The following is a 19,468-nucleotide window of genomic DNA, read 5'->3' as shown; positions in this document are numbered from 1 at the left end:
TGAAGATGGGTTCTCCCCTTAAACCCCCAAGTGTATGGATGTGCACAAATAACACTCACCCAAGCTCATTTTGGATCCCTTTTTCCCCTGGCAGTGCAGTAGGAGGAGAGGGGAAATATTGATTTTGGTACAATATGAAAAGTTACCAGGATCAGGTAGATTTGGCATCTGTAGTTCTGTATTTAAAAGCTGATGCCTTTCATAAATGCAAGATTGAACGGATTGTAGGAGAGACGAGGAGCTTCCTGAGCTGATTTAAGATGCACGAAGCTGCTGTATAAGGGACATGTGCAAGGCCCAAGGGAGTCAGTGCAAAGAATCTTGTTAATGTTTATGGGCTTTTGATCAAGTCCTAAAGACAGACTAAAGAGCTGAGATGTTTTGACTTTGAAACAAAGGCCCTGGTGCAATTATATAATTTCTATTATTCTCTTTAAACTGGTGTGTGTTATTCGTCATTCTGATCAGAACACGCTTTGTATCTCTGTCCTATTTCTGGTTTGATGACTGTGATAAACTTGGTAACCTTTTGCAGGCTGTGAAGTTGTACACTTCCCTCAGATCCTCTGTTTGGCTTGTGAAAGTGCTTTTTAAATTTTAAACATAAATTTTAAAAATTTATGTTTGTTTTTGCCAATTAGGGATTACCAGGGGCTAATCATATTCTAAAACGATAGAAATGATTGTGATAAACTTAGTGACCCTTTTCAGCCTGAGAGCTGTACACTCCTTCATTTAGATTGTCAAAGTGCTTTTTAAGATTTAAAGGGCAAAATTTATGAGGGTTTTTTTATTTCACCAGTTTGAGATTATTAGGGTCTAGTGGTATTCTAAAAATACAACTTCTAGTACATCTTCATCTTTGCCTCTTGCAGAGATTTGCATCCTCTCCATTTGTATGGAATGTACCTGTTGCTGCCATCTCCCTGTAACAGAGGGCTATCTCTTTGGTATCCTCAGGATTTGCAGGTTTTAATTAGAATGGATTTATGTTGATTAGAGTTGATGGGATTGAAATGCCATGTAGTTATTAATTTCCTAGTTTTAATTTTGCTACTTAGTCATACGTTACCAAAAATATCTTGGAAATGTGTTTTTTTCCCTTGTAAAGTGGCAAACTAGAGAAATAAATGCATCTCGGCAGGCTGTCATTTTGAGTACAACTCCTGCTAGATCCTGACTTAGAATTCTGTGAATGACTATGGAGCTGGATGAAAATGAAAAGAAATACCTGCAGCCAAGTTTTCTTAGATTTTCTTTGAAAACAGGAATCAACTTTCAGGAATGTCTGCTAGGATTTTCTTGGTTTCTTTTTTACATATAAACATCAATGAAAATCATTCCTTGAAATTCCAAAATTTCAAAATGCCCATTTTAATTTTCATCTCTGTGGCATATGCAAGATAAACAGTTTCTGGGCAGAAGTCAATATTAGCCAGCACATGGAATGCTGTTTCCACATTTGCAGGGAGGAAAGTGGGGCATGAAATAATGGGTGGTCCAGTCCAAGGGTCATTACAATCAGTCTAAGGGGCATCCTCAGATCTCACTGCAACAGGATAAGGTGTTGTGCTGGTGGACTGGCTTTGCAGGCTGCTCATCTCTGCAGTGACGAATAAAAGCAGTAACGAAATTTCCAGAGCAGATAAAAATTCAAATGATCCTCTTTCCTAAAGTCTCATGCTGAGCCCATTGCAGATGAAGAGAGGAGACCACAGCACTGAGATACACAAGTGGCAGCATTTTGGGCTGGGAATGAGGACTGTGGCTTTTGCAGAGAAGGGTTTCAGTGCAGAGAATGTTTATATTCAGTGCTGGCATTCAACTAGTTCCTAAAACTTCAGGGTAAAAATTTCTGCAGAAATCGATCCTGAAGATAAATTCACAGCTTCTTTCAGCTTCTCTCTTCTTTCTGTAATCAAACCCATTCCTCACTGAGTGTAAGAGCAGTGAACTCAAAATTTCTTTTGATAAAAGCAGAGCTGAGCAGCATCGTTCCACAATGTGTCCAAATAATGCCAATTGCTGTAACACTACATTTCCTGCAGATTTAAGTTCTCTCCTTAATATTCTATCTATCTGGAGACAGCTGTTTAAAGAAAACAGCTAAGCTTGATCATAAATTTGCCCCAGCATATTTAGAAGTATTTGTAAATAAGATCTGAATGAATCTATCTTATGGACTTCTTTCAGAATACCAAGCACAAACTTTGGTCTGCCTCAGTCCATATTTTAACTCTATTTCTGGTTTGCTATCACTTGGAAGTTTGGTCAGCTTGCTCCAAATGGGAATTTTCTGAGGGAGAGCAGCTTTTGGGTTCTGTTGTGAAGGAGCAGAACTTTGGGAAAGTTCATTGCATTGGTGTAGGCAGATGGAGAGAATCAGGATTCTTCTTTAGCTCCTGGGTCTATGCCCCTTTTTCGGTCTTGCTCAGGGCTGTTCCAGCCTTTGGGTTTAGGTGCAGGTGAACAAGAAATTCAAAGAGATACAAACTCAGGAAATGGAGAATATTCAAATAATTGACTCAATCACAAATGCAGCTGATAATGTTCAACCTGTAAATGCCTGTTTGGTGTTGGAAAGTTGGGAATAGCCTTGATTGCACCCCAGGCAGTACCAGGAGGGATGTCCTGCAGACACACAGGAACATGGCAGGTAAATTGTCCTTTCAGAACCAGAGGTGAAGATGTGCTTGGAAGCTATTGGTTTCTTGTTTTGGTTGCAGTGTGAATTTGCTGGATAAAAGAAAAAAAATCTCACCTTGCAGTTATCCACATAGGAATTTGCACTAAAAAGCCAACACTTGCAGTGTGACCTATATGACATTGCTGTTAATTATGTATTATATATGCTGCTTTTCCTGTTTTTTCACTGGGAGGGGCCTCTTGGCTTCTCAGTTCATATGCATTACTCTCATTAACATTAATAAGAATTTAGGTGTTGCAGAGTGATTGTCAATCTATTTTGATATATTCCCCAATACTTACCAGGGTCATGTGCTCCAAATAAAGGCAGAATATCATTCTGGATACCAGGGTGTCCTTGGGATCATTTTTCCTACAGAATTAGCCCCTGAAGCTCCTGGAGCCAACCAGGATTCCGTGGAGCCCTCTTACATGCTCAGGCCATTCTGACCCACCCAAAGAGCTGATGTGCTCATGCAACAAAGCTGGCACAGCCATCCTGCAGCACAGAGTTCCACTCATCCCTCTTGTGGGAGGCTGGTCACTTATCCAGTTTCCTTTATGATAAAAGGAGTAATAGCTGTGTGCAACTGAATTTCTCTGTTGTTTTTGTTAGTGGATCAAATTCCTCCCTGAAATAACCAGCTACAGTTCAGCTGAATAAAGGCTATGGCTTCATTTGCATCATTGCATAATTATTTACTTCAGCCTTATCAAATCCTTTGTTTATTTTTAAATTTACATCATACTAAGCAAAAAATAATGTCATGCCCTGGAGCAGTGCAGAAACCATGATTAAGAGAAATAGCAGCCACTAAGACTGATGGTCATACACACAGAATTAAGAGTGGAATTTGACTTCCTGTAGGTCAAGATTTATACAAACCACTTGGTCACTGGCCAGTTCTTAACTCATTTTGAGTGTCCTTTTTATTAGGATTGGAGAGCAGACATAAAAGCTGTGTTAATGAAAAAAACAATTGACATGATTGAACCGGGCCCTAAATGCTTGGTGTCTGTTGGAATTAGATGAACAATTCCTCTGTATTTTGCTACTGTAATGCAGCATTGTTTTCTGATCATGTTTTCATTACTTGTTTTTTGAGAACACTGAAACAATTTGAGTGAATCTTTGTATTTGTAATGGGTCCATCATGTGGGAAAAGATAAATGAATGTGATTCTTGCTGTCCTTATTTGGAGAGATCAAGGATGGATTGGGAAAGTCAAACAAAACCTGTGCAGAACTGGCTCTAGTTCAGACTGTATTTTCTACACTGCCTACAACTAATATGTTTGTATTTGATTTGGACACTTTGTATTGGTAGAAGGAAGTCAGGCATAAATGAGGCCAACACTATTATTCAGTGTTATTAATGATGTTGTCTACTCTTAGTTCCTCAAAAACTAGAAAACTAATAAATTTTACATATTGGAAAAAAAATCACAGATAAATCAAACAAATACATAAATTCTTTAAAGTATTTAATATGTGTTAAGAGGACAGGATGATGAATTCAATATTGAAAACCAATATCAAGTTTACAATTATGTACCATTTATCATCACTGATTGCACAGACAGAGTATTATTGTGGGGAACAGAATGATGCATAAACTAAAACCCTGATTGGTTTTCTAAAAAAAAAAAAAAAAAAACAAGTTAAAATTCATGTTATGTCTGAAAAGCTTTGTTTTTCTTTTTCAGGCATTATTTTCAATAGTAATTGTTCATTCAGACACAAATGATGCATATTTAATTTCTTGGACTTTGATATTAACAGTATAATAATTTTCCAGTGTTGATAACTTGTGCTTTTACAAACACTAGCAGGATTCACTGGCTGTTGTTTTCTGAAGCCTAATTTCCCCTTTAAGCAAAAAGAATATATGGAAAATGAAAATGAAAAAGTGGAGAAGAACTGGTTTTGAATTGGGACTAGTTTTGAATTGCTTGTACAAGCAAGCAAATGAAAGCAGCAAAATGCTCTTGAAAGGTGAATAGACTTTGAAGAGAAAACGTGTACAAGTGGCTGGTTTTACTCAGCAGATCTTTCCAAAGGGTAAAATTCTGCCTCCCCAAAAGTCAACAGCAGAGCTCACAGTGACTTCAGTGTTTTCAAACTCCTGTTGTCTGTGAAGGACATACCTGCTCACCTTTATGAAAGAGCTGCTCTTCTTTAAACTCCTGTCACCCCAGCTGAGCTCTGGGAGAGGGAAAATGAATTCTTCTCTGGCTCACACTTTATCAGCAGAATTATTAAGCAGTTTTCTGTGCAGAGTCACTCTAGTAATACTCTCCTGCTTTTTTTACTCCCCCTTTTTTTTTCAAATTCTTTTCTCATTTTCATGTTGGTGCTCAGGTTTCTTGGGGATAACCAGATATCATTTCACCAAACTGAAGCTGTGCACTCATAACTGAGAGTTATTTTGTCCTTCAGAATCTCAACAACTCAATCTGATTTATGAGAGAATCTGGCTAAGCCTGAAGATTCAGTTGGAGTTTACAGAGTTATAATTCTAGTCTGGACTCATTGAGTCAACAATAATAAGAAAGAAGCCAAACTTGTGTTTTTATATATCTTTTTTGTAAACTATACATTTTAAAAACAGAAGCACTGAACTAGAACCAGTGTGCTGCAATCTAGTGCTGTTTGTAGTGAATGTCTTTTAGAAGGGGGTTGCATTTAAATAGACACCCAAAAGAGATGAGTATTCCAGTAGTCACCCTCAAATGGAGAAGCATCCATAGCCACATCCATTGGCATTTACTGACATCTACACCCCTGCAAGCAGACAGCCATAGTGCAGAGAATGCCAGAACTTTCCATGGGAAATTACTGAGCTGGATGGGATTTTATATGAGCAAGAAATGTGGGGCTGAATGCTTTGCCTCAAATATCTGTCAAAAGTCACACAGCAGAATGTAATATCTTGGGTTTCATTGGTGTCCAGAGAACTCATACTTTGACAGGCCACTTCTTTGGAAAGTTTTACAGAGAACACTGAAAGACAAAGGAAAAAAAAATTGTCGCAGCAGGCTTGCCTAATTCATTTTAAGTAGTCTGGTTTAGTCTCTGTGCATTTCTTACCATTTAAAAAGGAAAATCAGGGATGCTAAATAGTTCTCCAAATGGAAACTGGTGACAAAACGGAGTTCTAAACAATGCCATCAGTATAGAGCAACTAGTGGTTTTTAATATTCTTAGACAAACAACAAAACCTAATTATCTTTATTTATTCAATAAATCAAGTCAAATTTGATCTATTGAATTGTATTAAATATTGAAAATAATTTAATAAATGAACACGATTGCTAATTTATTATTGATATTCATCATCAGGATTTTGGTAAAAAATAATTTAAAACAGGTGGAGAAAGATAGTGAGGAATTCACCTCAGGTACAGTACTGCTGCAGAACCTGCTTGGGTTGCCTTAGCCATGGGTAATGAAGAAAAATAGCTTGTGGAGCCAGGAAGGGAGCAGAACTGGGCCTGGAAAAATGTAGGGAAGGAGGAATCTCTCCAGCACCCAGGGATTCTCCACTGCTCCATGCTGCTGGCTCAGGGGGCTGCTGCAAGGTCTCAGGAAAGCTGCAAACCAGCACAGCCAGGCAAGGCAAGCCTGGGAACCTGGGGGCACGAAGTGAAGGAGTTTTTTGGGAGGCTGGGAGGTTGCAGGGAGTCCCTTACGGAGCCAAGGTACCAATCCTGGCCCAAACAATGTCCTTTTTGAATCACTGCCATCACCTGCAGTCATGCACTGGCACGTGACCAAGAAACACACAGTGCAGGACAAAGGATTTTGGCAGCCTCATATGGACATAAAATACTGTACAATGTGGGGATTCATCGTGTGGCTACGGGGACAAAAAAGTTCTATTAATCATTCTGGTCTTTTATCAAAAAGAGACTTGGTCTTGTGTTTCTTGCATACTGAGATGTTAGAAAAGCAGGATCACAGCCAACATTGTTATTCTAATTAGAATATAATCAGTAATAGTACCTAACACAAGTAGAGCATTTCATCTTGAAAAGCCTGTGCAAGCATAAGATTGCTGGCTAAGAGCTAAGTTAGTGCAGCTGTTCAAATCACCTGTCATAAGCCTTTTGGTCTAATGATTTTAATCATTATGCATTTGTAACTTCTGGTACATCTTTCAGGAAGAAAATGACAACCGTGGGGTGCGACTCATTCCCTGGCTGATGCCTCTCTGAGCTCGCAGTGGCACCGAGCCACCCGGGAGCAGCAGCGATGCAGTCGGTGTGACAGCGCAAGGGCAGATGCTCTGGACGGTAGAGGATGCTAGAGAAGAGGTAAATTTTCCACGGCGCTTTTCCCCATTAGCATCCCCTGAGCCTCGCGTGGTGTCAGCTCGAGGCAGCGTCTCCCCGCGCAGGGGCTGCCAGCTGCGTGTGCCTGCCCGTGTGTGCCCGCTCCTCCAGCTGCGTGCGTGCCTCTACTTGCAAACCCGGCACCTTGAAATGGGTCCAAGAAGTTTGCGTGATCTCCCTCTAAGCACATCCGCGGGGTCTGAGAGGTCTCAGCTCGGGAGATCGCGGTGTTGCAGCCGCAGGAGGCAGGGAGCCGCGCTTTGCCCCCGTCTCCTGCCTCTGCCGAGCCACCGAGCGTTTCTGCCTCGGCTACAGTTTGCTTCCTCATTCCCACATGTTCGGGCGGTAACCTTGGGATGCCGGGGTGGCAGTCTGATTCTTTGTCCTTCTAGGCTACTGAATGTATTTTAATTGAATCAGAATCATGGGCAGAGAAAAAAATCCCAAAACATATACACAAAGCCCAAGGCATCAGGACTAGATCCCCCTTCCCCGAAACAACAAACGGTTAAATAAATAACGAGATGCCAAACCAACCATCACCAAACGAATAAGCCAAAAATCAGCGTCAGCGCCGCAGGAAACGGGAAAGTTTCTGCGCTCTGAAGCTGGTACCGCACGTCAAAGCGAGAATCCAGGGGGAGGGGAGCGGAGCGCAGCCTCAGCCCGGCGCCTGCGAGAGCCGGGGATGCGCTGGTGCGCCCAGCCCTGCATCCCGGAGCGACTGCCCGAGAGATGCTGCTGTGACTTGGTTCTGCGCCGGGAAAAGAACGGCTCCGAGCCCCCACCCCCGTCTCCTCCCGCCCTCTCTTCCTTCCCCCTCCCCCGGGTCCTGAGGGGAGGCGGGTTTAAGGTGGGTCGTGTGGCCGCGGTAACTTTCCTAACAGAGCCAAAGAGGCGCCCGGAGTCCCCCGCAGCAGCATCGCCCGCCCGTCCTGGGCAGCGGCACCGGCGCCGTGCCCCCGTGCGAGCGGCCCCGGCTCGGCCGAGGCTGCTCGGGCTCCGCTGGCCGCCTCCCGCCGCCGTCCCTCGCCGCAGCCCCGCGGAGCCGGAGCCGGGTCCCGCCGAGGTAGGTGCGAGTCGGGACAAGCGCCGGGCGCTGCCGGGGACGCGGCACCGGAGCCCCGTGCCCGCAGCTGCGGCCCCCACGCCCGGGTTGCTCCTGGCGCTGCTGCGGGGCAAGGAGCATCCTCTGCACGCCCGGCTGCGAGGGACGAAGCCCCTGCCCTGCTCCTCCTGGAACTGCCCGAGCAGCCAGCACGAGCCGGGGGGAGGCAGTCTCTCCCCAGTCCCTTGCCTCAATCTTTGCATTCTCGTTGGTGCTTTTGGAAGTGCTGAGCTGGGAGATGTGTGCGTGGGTGAGATCTTACGGCTTTATTGGGACTCTCCCCTATCAGCGCTTCTCTCGGAAGTCGCTTCCTGCCCCCCGCATGGTTTACTGGGGTGTTGTATCGGCACGAACTTTCTTCTGGTTGTACGACACGGATTTGGTCCCCTCGTGTCCCCGCGTGTCCCCATCCTGGGGCTGCTGCGCTGCGCGGACTCGGGCTGGCGCTCGCTGCTCGGATTGTAGCGGCTTCCCTTGTCCCTACCTGCCGGGGCTCCTGGTGGGAGAAGGTGTTTGGGGCAGGGAGAAGTTGTAGGATGCAGTGTGTAAGCGACACCTGCGTTTCTAGAGCCTGGGAAGGGGGTGGAATCTCACTCTCTCTGGCGCTACTCGCTGCTGCCAAACATTGCCTTCTTTTGCCTAGGCAGGACTCTGGCCACGCTGCCAGATGGTTCCTAACAAAGAGAGAAGTTTGGGAGTGTCAGGACATCGGCTCCCATCGCAGCGCACAGCTCTGGAGGCTGTGTCTGTCTGTGCCGGTTACTCAGAGAAAGCACGGGGCACCTGATTGATCCAGGGCATCAATAGCTGGGAAACCAAGGCAGCCATCGCTCCTCGTTAAGTAAATCTGTGATCACTGCACGCTGGGCTTAGCCCGTCCTCCCCCCGGCGCAGGAAGAAAGTCCGGAGTTAACTAAAAGGAAGGTTCAATTAATGTCTTTATTGCCCCCGACTTAGAGCAGAAGTATGTAACACATAAATTAGCCAGAATGGAGCAGCCTGTCTGCCTTCCACGACCTGTCAGATGGGGGAGATCCCACCCCCTGTCATGATCAGTCCTCTATTTTGGTAATAGAAATCTCAGGGTTAGGTGACTGGAGGTTATGTCTCAATTTCACATCATCGGGCTGAGGAAATCTGAGAAGATTTATGCTGGGATATCCAAGTCTGAGTCAGAATCCTTTCCCTGCTTAGATGTCTCCTAGAGTACATCCAGAGCTTTGCTGTCCCTCTTGCTGTTTGGACCTTCCTGCCATGCCTACTTTGTTATTAAATCCCACAAATTTTCCTTCTCAGAGTAGTTAGTGCCTGCTGGATGGATTCTTTCAGGACTATTGCCTTGGTTATAGTGCTGCTAAATAAAGGTGACCAAACTGACTGAACAGCCTCACCACAGGGTTGGATTTTAGCCAATCTTTTACAGAGTGTTTATGAACAAGTTGATGTTCATGGGTCCTGCTCTGAGGTCTCTTAAAGTTGGTGTGGGACACCTGAAATTGTCTTTGATGAGGTTAATAAATGCTAATAAGCATGTGTGAAATGTTTGCAAAATCAGTTTCAAGGCTTATTTGCCACTAGCAACCTCTGGAGGCTTCTTCAGTGTTCAAACTCTTGAGTTCAGTTTTATTGCTGCTTCTTGCTGATACCTGAGTAAATTTGTTACAGAATTGCAAGAGTTTTATGGTGAAAGTGTTTCAACATATGAAACGGGTCATGTGGCCATGATCTGTTTTTCAAAACGGTCTCAGTATTGTCTTTATTTCCAGTCACTCCCAGTCACCTACTTTAAAAATTCTGTCATTTTAGTTCAAAAACCCAAATTGGCTGATGTTAAATACTCGCTAGTAGGCTGCATTGTGTTGCTCCAGCTTTTTACTTATGAAAAAGGCCTAATTTGATCTCTTGGTTTTTTAAAAAGTTAAATATAAATTAATTGTCCAAAGAATCAAACAGAAGCCAACAGTCCCTTTTAAGAAGTCCCATATTTACTGTGAATGAGGCACTCAGCTATTTTCACTTTGAACAATCCATCGTGCTTTAAACACCAGGCAGCAGAATTAATATTTAAGCAAATGCATACGGCAAAACTATAAATCACAGAAAACAGTTAATTATATTGGAGCTGTGAAAATACCTTTGAGTACAGTCTGAAATAGCATAAACTATTTCTCTCTAGCATGATCACAATTCTTGCAAACCTTTTATCCTTGTATGTGAAATCAGTTCTAATTCTGTGTTCCCGCAAAGCATGTTCTTGGTTATTGTTTTCAAAACCATGTGGTTTGGGTTACTATTTGAATATAATATTTATGATACTACTTTGGTTGTTCAGCTTAAAAAGGGAAGTGCTGCATACCATTGCATATTAAAAAGCTTCCGTGTAGTTACTACTTTTTGCAGTACTGCTGTGCAAATCTCTGGGTCGGGAATTTAAATGGCGATTTTACAGAGTTCACAGTTACTTTGTATAAAAGCCATAAGTCTCCTTCTAGAAACATGGGGGCTGCAGGCACTGGGGAGTGTGCACTGTGGTGCCTGCACTGGTTTTTACCTTTTTCTTATTGCAGCATCTATGCTTGCCATTGGCCTTTGTTACCCCCAGGTGCATAGAGTGTGGTGGGCTCCCCCAAACCATCATCTGTTGGTCCCCTTTGGGTCTGAATTACCTATTTCCACATTTACTGTCATACTGTCATCCTATCCAAATATGTCTGATCTGGTTGCACCTTGCAGAGGAGTGCATGACATGGGAGCACTTCACTGCCCCTCTCTGCCTTGCCTATCCATGCAAAGGAACCTGTGAGGCTGCAAGAGGCAGAGTCTGTTGCCAACTCAAAGCCAAAGTCCCTGGGAGGTTCTTCAGGGATGGTGATAGACCTATGACCATGCTGTAGATGTCTGTAGGATTCAGGTCTCACAATCCCCTTAGGTTCCCCAGGGTATCCTGCCTGGTCTCCAGTTGCTGCTCCACCAGAGTTCTTTTGTCCTGGGGGACACACATTGGATCTGGTGCCCAATGCAGATATCTTGGTTTTCCTCATGTGTCTCAAATAGCACTTGGGATCCTTGTAAAGCCACAGCATCCTGCCCTGACTATCTCACATATTACAAAAAATGGCTAATATGTAAAACCCTGTTTCAAAGAAATGGTTACAATTACCATTGTGAATAAATTAGTTCCCCCCCAGAAAGGCTTGTTCAGATATTAATGGAAAAGATAGAAAAAAATTCCCCCTCATTGTTCTATGCCCTGCAGACTGACCATGCTGGCAGATCCACCCGTATGTTCCTTTGCACAAAACTGATTGAAACCTCTGTGGAGAAGTTCTGTATGTTAAAGAATGAGACATGAAAAAGCTTGTAGAAAATGAAAAGAGCCAGTCTCAGAGGAGACAAATCCCAGACAGAATCAGTTTGAGATTGCCAGAAGAATTCATCTATATGACACTTCTCTGTGAATCCTGTGAGTAATGTACAATCAATGTGTGCATGTAGAGAGGAGGAATTTTAAGAGTTTGTAGAATGTGACCATTACCTTATGAATCACAGATAAAGTACCAAATTCATGAAGAGAAAATGTCCCACACTGCTGTGAAGATCAGACTCAGTAGCTGTGAGAGTGGGCTGCAGCCCAGAGAATCTGAGGCATTCAGTCAAGGTGACCAAACACGAGTGCGGAATTCTCCAGGATGAGTGTGTTTACAAACACTTGGATCTGACCAGTGGAGCTCAGCCCTCCAGGCAGGTTCTCTAGTCTGGCTGCTGCTCTAAAGGGAAGCTATTGAAATTTGTATGAAAGCTTCTTTCTGAGCGAGGCAGAGAGGTACAAGATGAAGGTCACCACTTAGCCCGCTCACAGAAATGCAGCAGGGATGAAGAGCTCCCCCAACTCACACCAGATCTCAAACAAGAGCAGAACTTTAGGGCTCACTTTTCCCTTTGCAGTAAGAGCCAGCACTGAGAATTTCTGCTGGTACCAGCCTGAGAACAAAGGCTAATGAATGAATGAATAGGCACGAGGCTGAAATGAGATTCACTGCTGAACATGTGCTCTGCCTGGAGGAGGAGGAAGAGAGAGTAGCTGAGTGAAAATGGTTCTGTGTACTAACTTCACACAGTTCATTTTCTAGGGTTTTTTTCACCAAAAACATTTCATAAGGGCTAATAGTCACTCTGAAAAATATTTTAAAGGGTCAAAAAGGCACTATAAAACTTGCCAGAATATGACAGCTGACAGGTTGCCCAAGTGAGGAATTTGTAAACAAGTTTTTGTGTTGGTTTTTTTTTGCTTGGTTTGTTTTGGTTTTTATTCTTTTGATATTTAACTGGTAGATATGAGTGGAAATATGTTCAGGTTCTCCTAAGCTCAGATATTCAGAAGTTTTACTTAGCCTTTTATCTTGGATTCCTTGTTAAGATCTAGACTTTTGCTAACCTCCTGCTTTATCACAAGTCTTACAGAACATAATTTTTAGCAAGGTTTATGGAGTGTTGTGAACACATGAAAATCTGATTTCTCTGGAACACAGATAGGAGGAAAAAGCTGTAGAGAAATGATCAGGTGGGGTATTGGAATTCACAGTGGCCTCCTAAAGGGGCCAAACCAGGAAGGGAAATTAACAGCTTTAAAGCTTTTTAAAGAGCTTTAAAGTTAAAGGATATAACCTATTTCTGTAGATTGTAGGGATGGATAAGGTGCTTTGGGAGTATATCCTACTTTTTTATATGTTTGAGTCTTTAACACACATCTGGTTTCGAGACAATTACTTGAATAGAAAAAACTATTGTTTGGACATTGCTGTTTTAAGAGCCTTTAAAGCTTTGTAGAGGTTTTGATACAAATATTTTTTTACCAGCATAAAACATGGAGGTGCACTGACATAAATCCAGTGTAAGCATGAGGAGAATCAAGTTCTTTATCATGCTTTTAAAATCCACCAAGTGAGGGAAGCATGGATGATTTGTAAGTAGTCAACTGGCATATGGTACCATTATGATAACATCATGTTCACAGCACTTTCCAGATTGATATACAACCTTTCTAAAATAAGCTCTGCAGAAAAATAAAGAAGAATGTAAAGTCATTTAGCAGCCAGCACGCTGTTGGCACAGCACAGGACACTGGGAGGTGACTTCTCTGCCACTCTGTGTGTCATGTGAGTTGTGCATCACAGTCTAGTCCCTACTGACAGATACTCACTCCAGAAAGGTGCCCCTGCCCCCGTGTGCTGGGGCTGATTCCTGCTCTCTGAATGCCCCAGGAAATGCTGCTTTCATTCCCAGCCCACAGCCCTGGCCAAGTCATGGGCTTAGCACAACCTGTGGAATTTGCTTCTCAGGAGGAAGTCCAGAGTTAAGCCCTTTGTTAGCAGTGGAAAGAAAGAGGCTGGGGTTACCTGGGGATGCAGACTGAATTATCCTCTAGGTCTGGATGGAAATATCCAGACTGAGATGGAAACTGTCTCGTTGACCTGCTGTGTCATTTATGGTTCTCGAGGAACAGGAAAACCATAAATATTCTTAGAAGCAGGAGCCTTGACAAGACAAACTGCAGCAATGTTTCACTTTTCAAAGGGCTTTTATCTACTTGCCACAGCTAGCTTAATTCTGTTAAAGAATTAAGACAATAATACTTTATTGTAGCATAAATTTTACTTTTGTTTGCCTTCATTTAAATGCACAAGCTGTAAATATAATTTTAAAGAAGTGCTGGCTGATTAATTTGAACTTATATTAATTTCTGTGCATTAAAATGGATATGGCAAATCAAAACCAGTCAAGTCATAACACCTTCCATTCCTCAAAGTGAGGAAAAATATCTGATGTGGCAATGTTCGTCACCCCTTCTCCACTTCTAATTTCTTTTTCCTTGCATATTCCACACAGGCATTTTATCAACCAGACAAAACTAGTCAGTTATTTTATAGACACAATTCAAGCATCAGAAAATGTAATTCTTGGTGTTCTTATGCAATGTTTTCTCCAAACACCATGTGACCAGTCATTCTCTGAAACTCCAAGGAGAGAGGAGTTCTATGCCTGCATTTACTTGCAAAGGATTGGGTTTTTGGAGGCTTGTTTTGGCAGGAGATGTCACCTTTAGGATGAGTTGCCTTCTGGACATGTCACCTGTCCCCTTGCTCCATGGAGGTCTAGGTAGTCTTGGCAAGCTGCTGGTCCTGACCAGACCAGGCCAGGCATGCATCCAGCTTTTGCACTGCAATTTGGAGAGATGGACCCCACCCTTCCATAATAATGCCTGGTTTTCATTTTACTTGTGAAGAAAGACTAAAGACCTTACGGCAAATGAATGAACGAACAAATTTGAAAATTATCATTTGTAGCTCTGAGCTTCAGTTTAGACATGATGAGTTTTGATAGCTGTTGTGTTCCAGAATGACAGAGCTGAGCACATAGCAAGTAGGAGCAATGGTTTTGCTGTTTTTTCTGTAAGCTTTCCCTGACAATTTTTGGATGTAACCCTAACTAATGGAGGTAATCTTTCAGCTGGAAATGTCATTGCACTGAGTTATGTTGAACTTGTTTTGAGGAGCAAAGTACAGTAACTGCAGTCACTGACCAGAACTACTGGTAATAACTTTGCCAGAACACTGCAAAATACTTGAAAATTAAATACTCCAACAAATCAGTTTTCTTTGGTGGTGGTGAGTGTAAATTACCTCAGGAAGTCCTTTTGGGTTAGATTCTTTAGTGCCTTTATAGTGTCTTAAATTATGTGTTATATGTTGGACAGGGAAGACATCAGCAGCCTATAGGATGTGTTAATAGTAATTGAGGATTAATTAGATGGAGTCTGTGCAGTGAGGGCTACTGGGAATGTCACCAAAATGACAAGAGTTGTGAATGATGTTTACAAAATATTCATTTATAATAAATACTGGTGGTCAAATATGCAGGAAGATTTGTGATCTATGCATGGAAGGAGACTCATTTGCAGTGCCTGGTGCAGGAGAGGATCCATCCACTTGTTACCCAGCACTGGGTTATGAATGCTGCAGGGCAGAAATTGTGATTTATGGGAGCTGAGGTCTGTGCAATGACAAAATACCATCTGCTGCTTGTGGTCAGAAGGTAGCAAATGAGTGAATGTAGGTGTTCTTAACAGCTGAGGCAGATGCTACATCCATTCCAATCCACAGGAACCTGGGAAAGTTTTATTTTTCTTACTCTATTTTGATTTATATTGTACCACTCTGGCTCATGAAGATGTAAGTGAAATTTATTTCTCAAAATATGTTCCGTGGGATTGTTTGTGGATGATCTGAGCCCAGCCTGGAAACTGAGCTTGTTCCTCTTGCTCTGATCTGTAAAATGCAAAAAACGTGGGAACTCTGAATAAGGGGCAAACGATGTTAAACAGAAAGGCAATGGGAAATAGCTTGAAGGCAGAGGTGTGTGGGTAGGAAGGACAGAGAAAGTCACTTATATATAGAAAAAAGTGAGAAAAAGAAGCACAATTAAGAAAATAAACATGAAGGGACAAAGGGACAACTAAATAAAATTCAGTAACAGATTAAAGGCTCACTCAGAATCACTGACTTGAGAACGTGAAGTGAGGAATCAGCTCTGTTTATGGTGTGCAAAAGCCTTTTGCCTGACAGAAAGAGAGATAAATAGTTAGCAGGATGCTGCTGCACTGAGTAGTGTCCAGCATCTAACACTGATATTTTCTAGATAATAAAAGCATCCGCCCAATTTTTTGAAAATAGGTTTTTCCTTTCTGTCCTATTGTCTTGCAGGACAATATTGTTTTGCTTTATCCTCCCCAGCCTTCCTTCAGGCTTTCTATTCCCCTTGTAGTACAGAGCTAAGGTTGAGATTTTCTTTTTCATGCAGGCACTGAAAGGCAGGAGAACTACTTAAAATAATGTGCACTGGAAGCTGAATATAAACTCGTAGTTCTGTTGACTTTTGGAAGAGAAACATGTTTGCACAGGTACTCTGAATGGAACAGGCTCTGGTGTTCACACACAGCCAGCGATGAGCAGGCTGCTGCAGGGAATATCCTCAGCTTGCAGAGGTGCTGCTGGGATGTGAGTGCCTGGTGTGTTTAGCCAAGGGGATATGGAAATGTTGGGCTCAGATTGTTCTGTGCTGCTGAGCTGTGCTCAAAGCAGCGCCCAGAGAGGGAAGGACTGCTGTGTCTGTGCTGCTTTTCCTCCTGCTGGTGGAACATGGGCTCAGTTTGGCCATTGCTTGGTTTTGCCATTGCCAACAGGCAGCACAATGCCTGGATTCGTGCTGGATTTACTTCAGTGAACCCATTTGGGAACCATGGAATCATAGAATGTCCTGAATTAGAAGGGACCCACAAGGATAACTGAAATCTGACTCCTGGCCCTGCACAGGGCACCCCAAGAATCCCCCCATGTTCCTGAGACCTTTGACTCTCTTTACAGAAAAGTTACTTCTTTTCAGTTTAAAAGCATCTTCTTCCCATATTTCATGGTGCTTGCATATCACTTATTTATATGTTCCACTTGATGGCAAAAATAAAAAGTGCTGTGAAGTCTTCAGTCCTGCATTAGAGCTCTGGAGAAGAAATGGTGCAAATCAGTGTGCATAAAAATAGCCCTGTTAGGAGGGAGGGGTGAGCTTGACTCCTTGTGTGTGAGGGTGAGCACATCTGCTCCCCTGAATCATCCTGGGGAGCAGTGTGAGGAACACAGCCTTTAAAATTGTGTCACTTCAGGTAAATGCTCCAGCCACAGGCAGAAAGATGTTTGAGCAGATGTGGTCCCTGTTCAGGCCATCTGACCCAGGCAGGAGAGAGCAGTGCTGCAGTGTTTGCATTTCACACTGAACCCCAGCTGCCAGCTGGACTCTTCCCAGCTAAAATCTTGGACATCTGTGTAGGAATTCAAGGAAGTCTTGTGTTGCATGTTGCCTGTCATACAAGAAAAAAAATGCTTTGATACAAGTATTTTCTTATATTAGCATAGTAGCTTGTCATTCATTATGTAGGAATTAATAGGAACAAAAAATTCTACTTGTCTAGCTGAAGCTTATTATTCCAAGGGGTGGGAAACAGGAGTTTGGAAATAGGATAAGGTGGTCTTGTGCCATTCCCCTTCCTACTGTAATATTTTTAATTGCACATGAGATTTCAATCTATACATTGTAAGCCAATAACATAACCTGTGTTGCTCACTGGTGTGTTTAACACACTTTATAAGTTTGCTGTGTGAAGGACAACACTTTTGGTTGTTTAAAGCCTCTCTCAAACTGAGTTTCAAACCAAGTCCATGGTGGTGGGAAGTGCTGGCAGCTGAGATATTCAACTGCACTGAAGCCTTGTGTTCTTTGAAGATGAGATTTTCAGAGATATGTAGGACAGTGAGTATTTAAGGACACACAGTTTCTTTGGGTCTCTTTATATAAAATATAGAGTCCTTTATTCTGCTTGAGACCCTTGAGCACTTTAGTAAATTTGATATTAAGTAATAATATCAAATTTATTTGATAAACCTACTGCCAGAAAAAGTGATGAGTTATAGGATCAGGAAAGGAGGAGCCTGTCCTTGGCTGTGTCAAAGGCTGCCTCTAATGCTACTGCCTTCTATTTTTTGGGCATACTAATGCTCCTGATATTTTTTTAAATCTTAACATATTTGTAGAGTGCTCCAAGATCCTGTGCAAAGTTCTTGAAAGCACTGTAGGCATCCCTAGGCAAATTAGTCCTGCATTAGCTATAGATCAGTCTGCTCTGCTCATTTCTCTTAATTTTATGGAGGTGACTGCTGCCAGTTGCTGCCAAGTCCAAAGCCAAGTAGTTCTGTTCCAGTTTGTTGCTGTGTTTTGTGCAATTGGATGATCATTGTTTCATTGCAGATCTGATTGTTTTCTCAGCTATCTGAAGTCTGCTTGAAAATAGAAATTGATATGTAAACAAACTTTTCTTCTCTGATAAAATCATATTGGATTTCCCTTTTAATTTCTAATCAGGCAGAAGCTTTTATAAAAAAATATTGTGAGCAGGAGAAACACTTCCAAGAAACTATTTAATGTTAGGTCATCTGTGGCTGCATTGATTCCACTCAAAATGCCACAGGAGAGGAACACAAACACAAAATAATTCTAATTATTTAAAATATTGCTTGCTGTGATAGAACCGTGAGATACACACATCTCTTTTCTTCAGCTGGGACAGGATCTGGTTTTGAACCAGTGTTTGATGTCAGGTGTCTGTTGCTTCAGCTTTTCTAACACTTGCAAGTCATTAACAGCTTCACTGAAAACCAGCTGAAGTTAATGAGTGTATTTCAAAGGACTCAGAATTTGGACCTAAATAAAGAGGCACTATGCTGGTAAATGCTACTCAGTGTCATTAGAATATATTTAAATTAAATAAGATTCTGTTGCCTAATTTAGAAGCCAAAACAAGACCCAAAATGTCCCCGCAAAATGAAACAACTTGTTTTAAAAAGCAGCATATAATGGAACTCCTAAATGCATTTCTAAATATATAAATTCTGTTAAAGTCATATTTATGTTCCCTTAGTCAAGCCACTTCCTCATGATATATACTGTGCTAATCAATATCCAAATAGAAAGAAATTGAACTTGCAAATGATGAGGCACTCCTTGGGTTTCTCCCCTTGCTCCCTAAAGCTTCACGTCAAACACAGTAGACAAATCTTCACATCTAAATAATTCATCTGCAAATGGTGGGAACAAGAGGAGAGGAATAAAAAGACAACGTTGTTCCATGCTAAAATACAATAATGCATTAAAATTAATCAATTTCCTCCTGCTGGGGAACAATCATTTAGAAAACATTTTAATTACCAAAACTGAATAATGGGATCAGTGTTTTTGAGAAGGTTGGATTCACCCTACTGAGCACTGGAGAATCCTCTTCACAGGAGCCCATAAAAATATTGCTGTTTTCAAGTTGCTGCTTTCAATCATGATACTTCTGGGGAGAAATTGGATTTTTTCACAGCAGCTTTTAAGGGAAACGTGAAGTGGACAGCAAGCCTGTTAACTCTTCTGTGCCCAGAGCTTGCCTTGCATGTGCTCCTGCATTTCTCTTTCTTTTGGATGAGAATTGATTGTGCATTGCTTAACACATATCTAAAGTCAAATGTTCAAGCCAGAGAGTTTGGCTGCAACAAGAGCCAGTGTTGTAAAGTTGTAAAAATAACATTCTTGTATCTATATTCAGCCTCACAAGGAAGGAAACGTGCAGGAATCCACCAGTGCAGGCCCTTGTCTTGGCTGACAGTGGTGTTCCAGGAGAGTGGGCATGGTTATTCCATTGGGGATAATGAGTTTGGACTTCAGAATTTGCCATGGAAGAGCCTGCTTTTTCCTCTGG

General features: G+C 42.3%; 1 protein-coding gene across 7 annotated transcripts in view; it reads left to right on the top strand.

Annotated features, from left to right (window-relative positions):
- MEGF11 (multiple EGF like domains 11) overlaps positions 1–19,468 on the top strand; it is a 267,348-nt gene that overhangs the window by 7,732 nt on the left and 240,148 nt on the right. For 5 of the 7 annotated variants that reach the window (XR_010347592.1, XM_064388956.1, XM_064388959.1 and 2 more), the window contains one exon: positions 6,849–7,001. The gene's annotated coding sequence lies outside the window, so the exon portion shown is untranslated. The other 2 variants (XM_064388954.1, XM_064388957.1) reach the window with 2 other exon arrangements.

Source organism: Passer domesticus, chromosome 14 (genome assembly GCF_036417665.1).
Source record: "Passer domesticus isolate bPasDom1 chromosome 14, bPasDom1.hap1, whole genome shotgun sequence".
Lineage (NCBI taxonomy): Eukaryota > Metazoa > Chordata > Aves > Passeriformes > Passeridae > Passer > Passer domesticus.
This window is presented reverse-complemented; position numbering and strand designations above follow the sequence as displayed.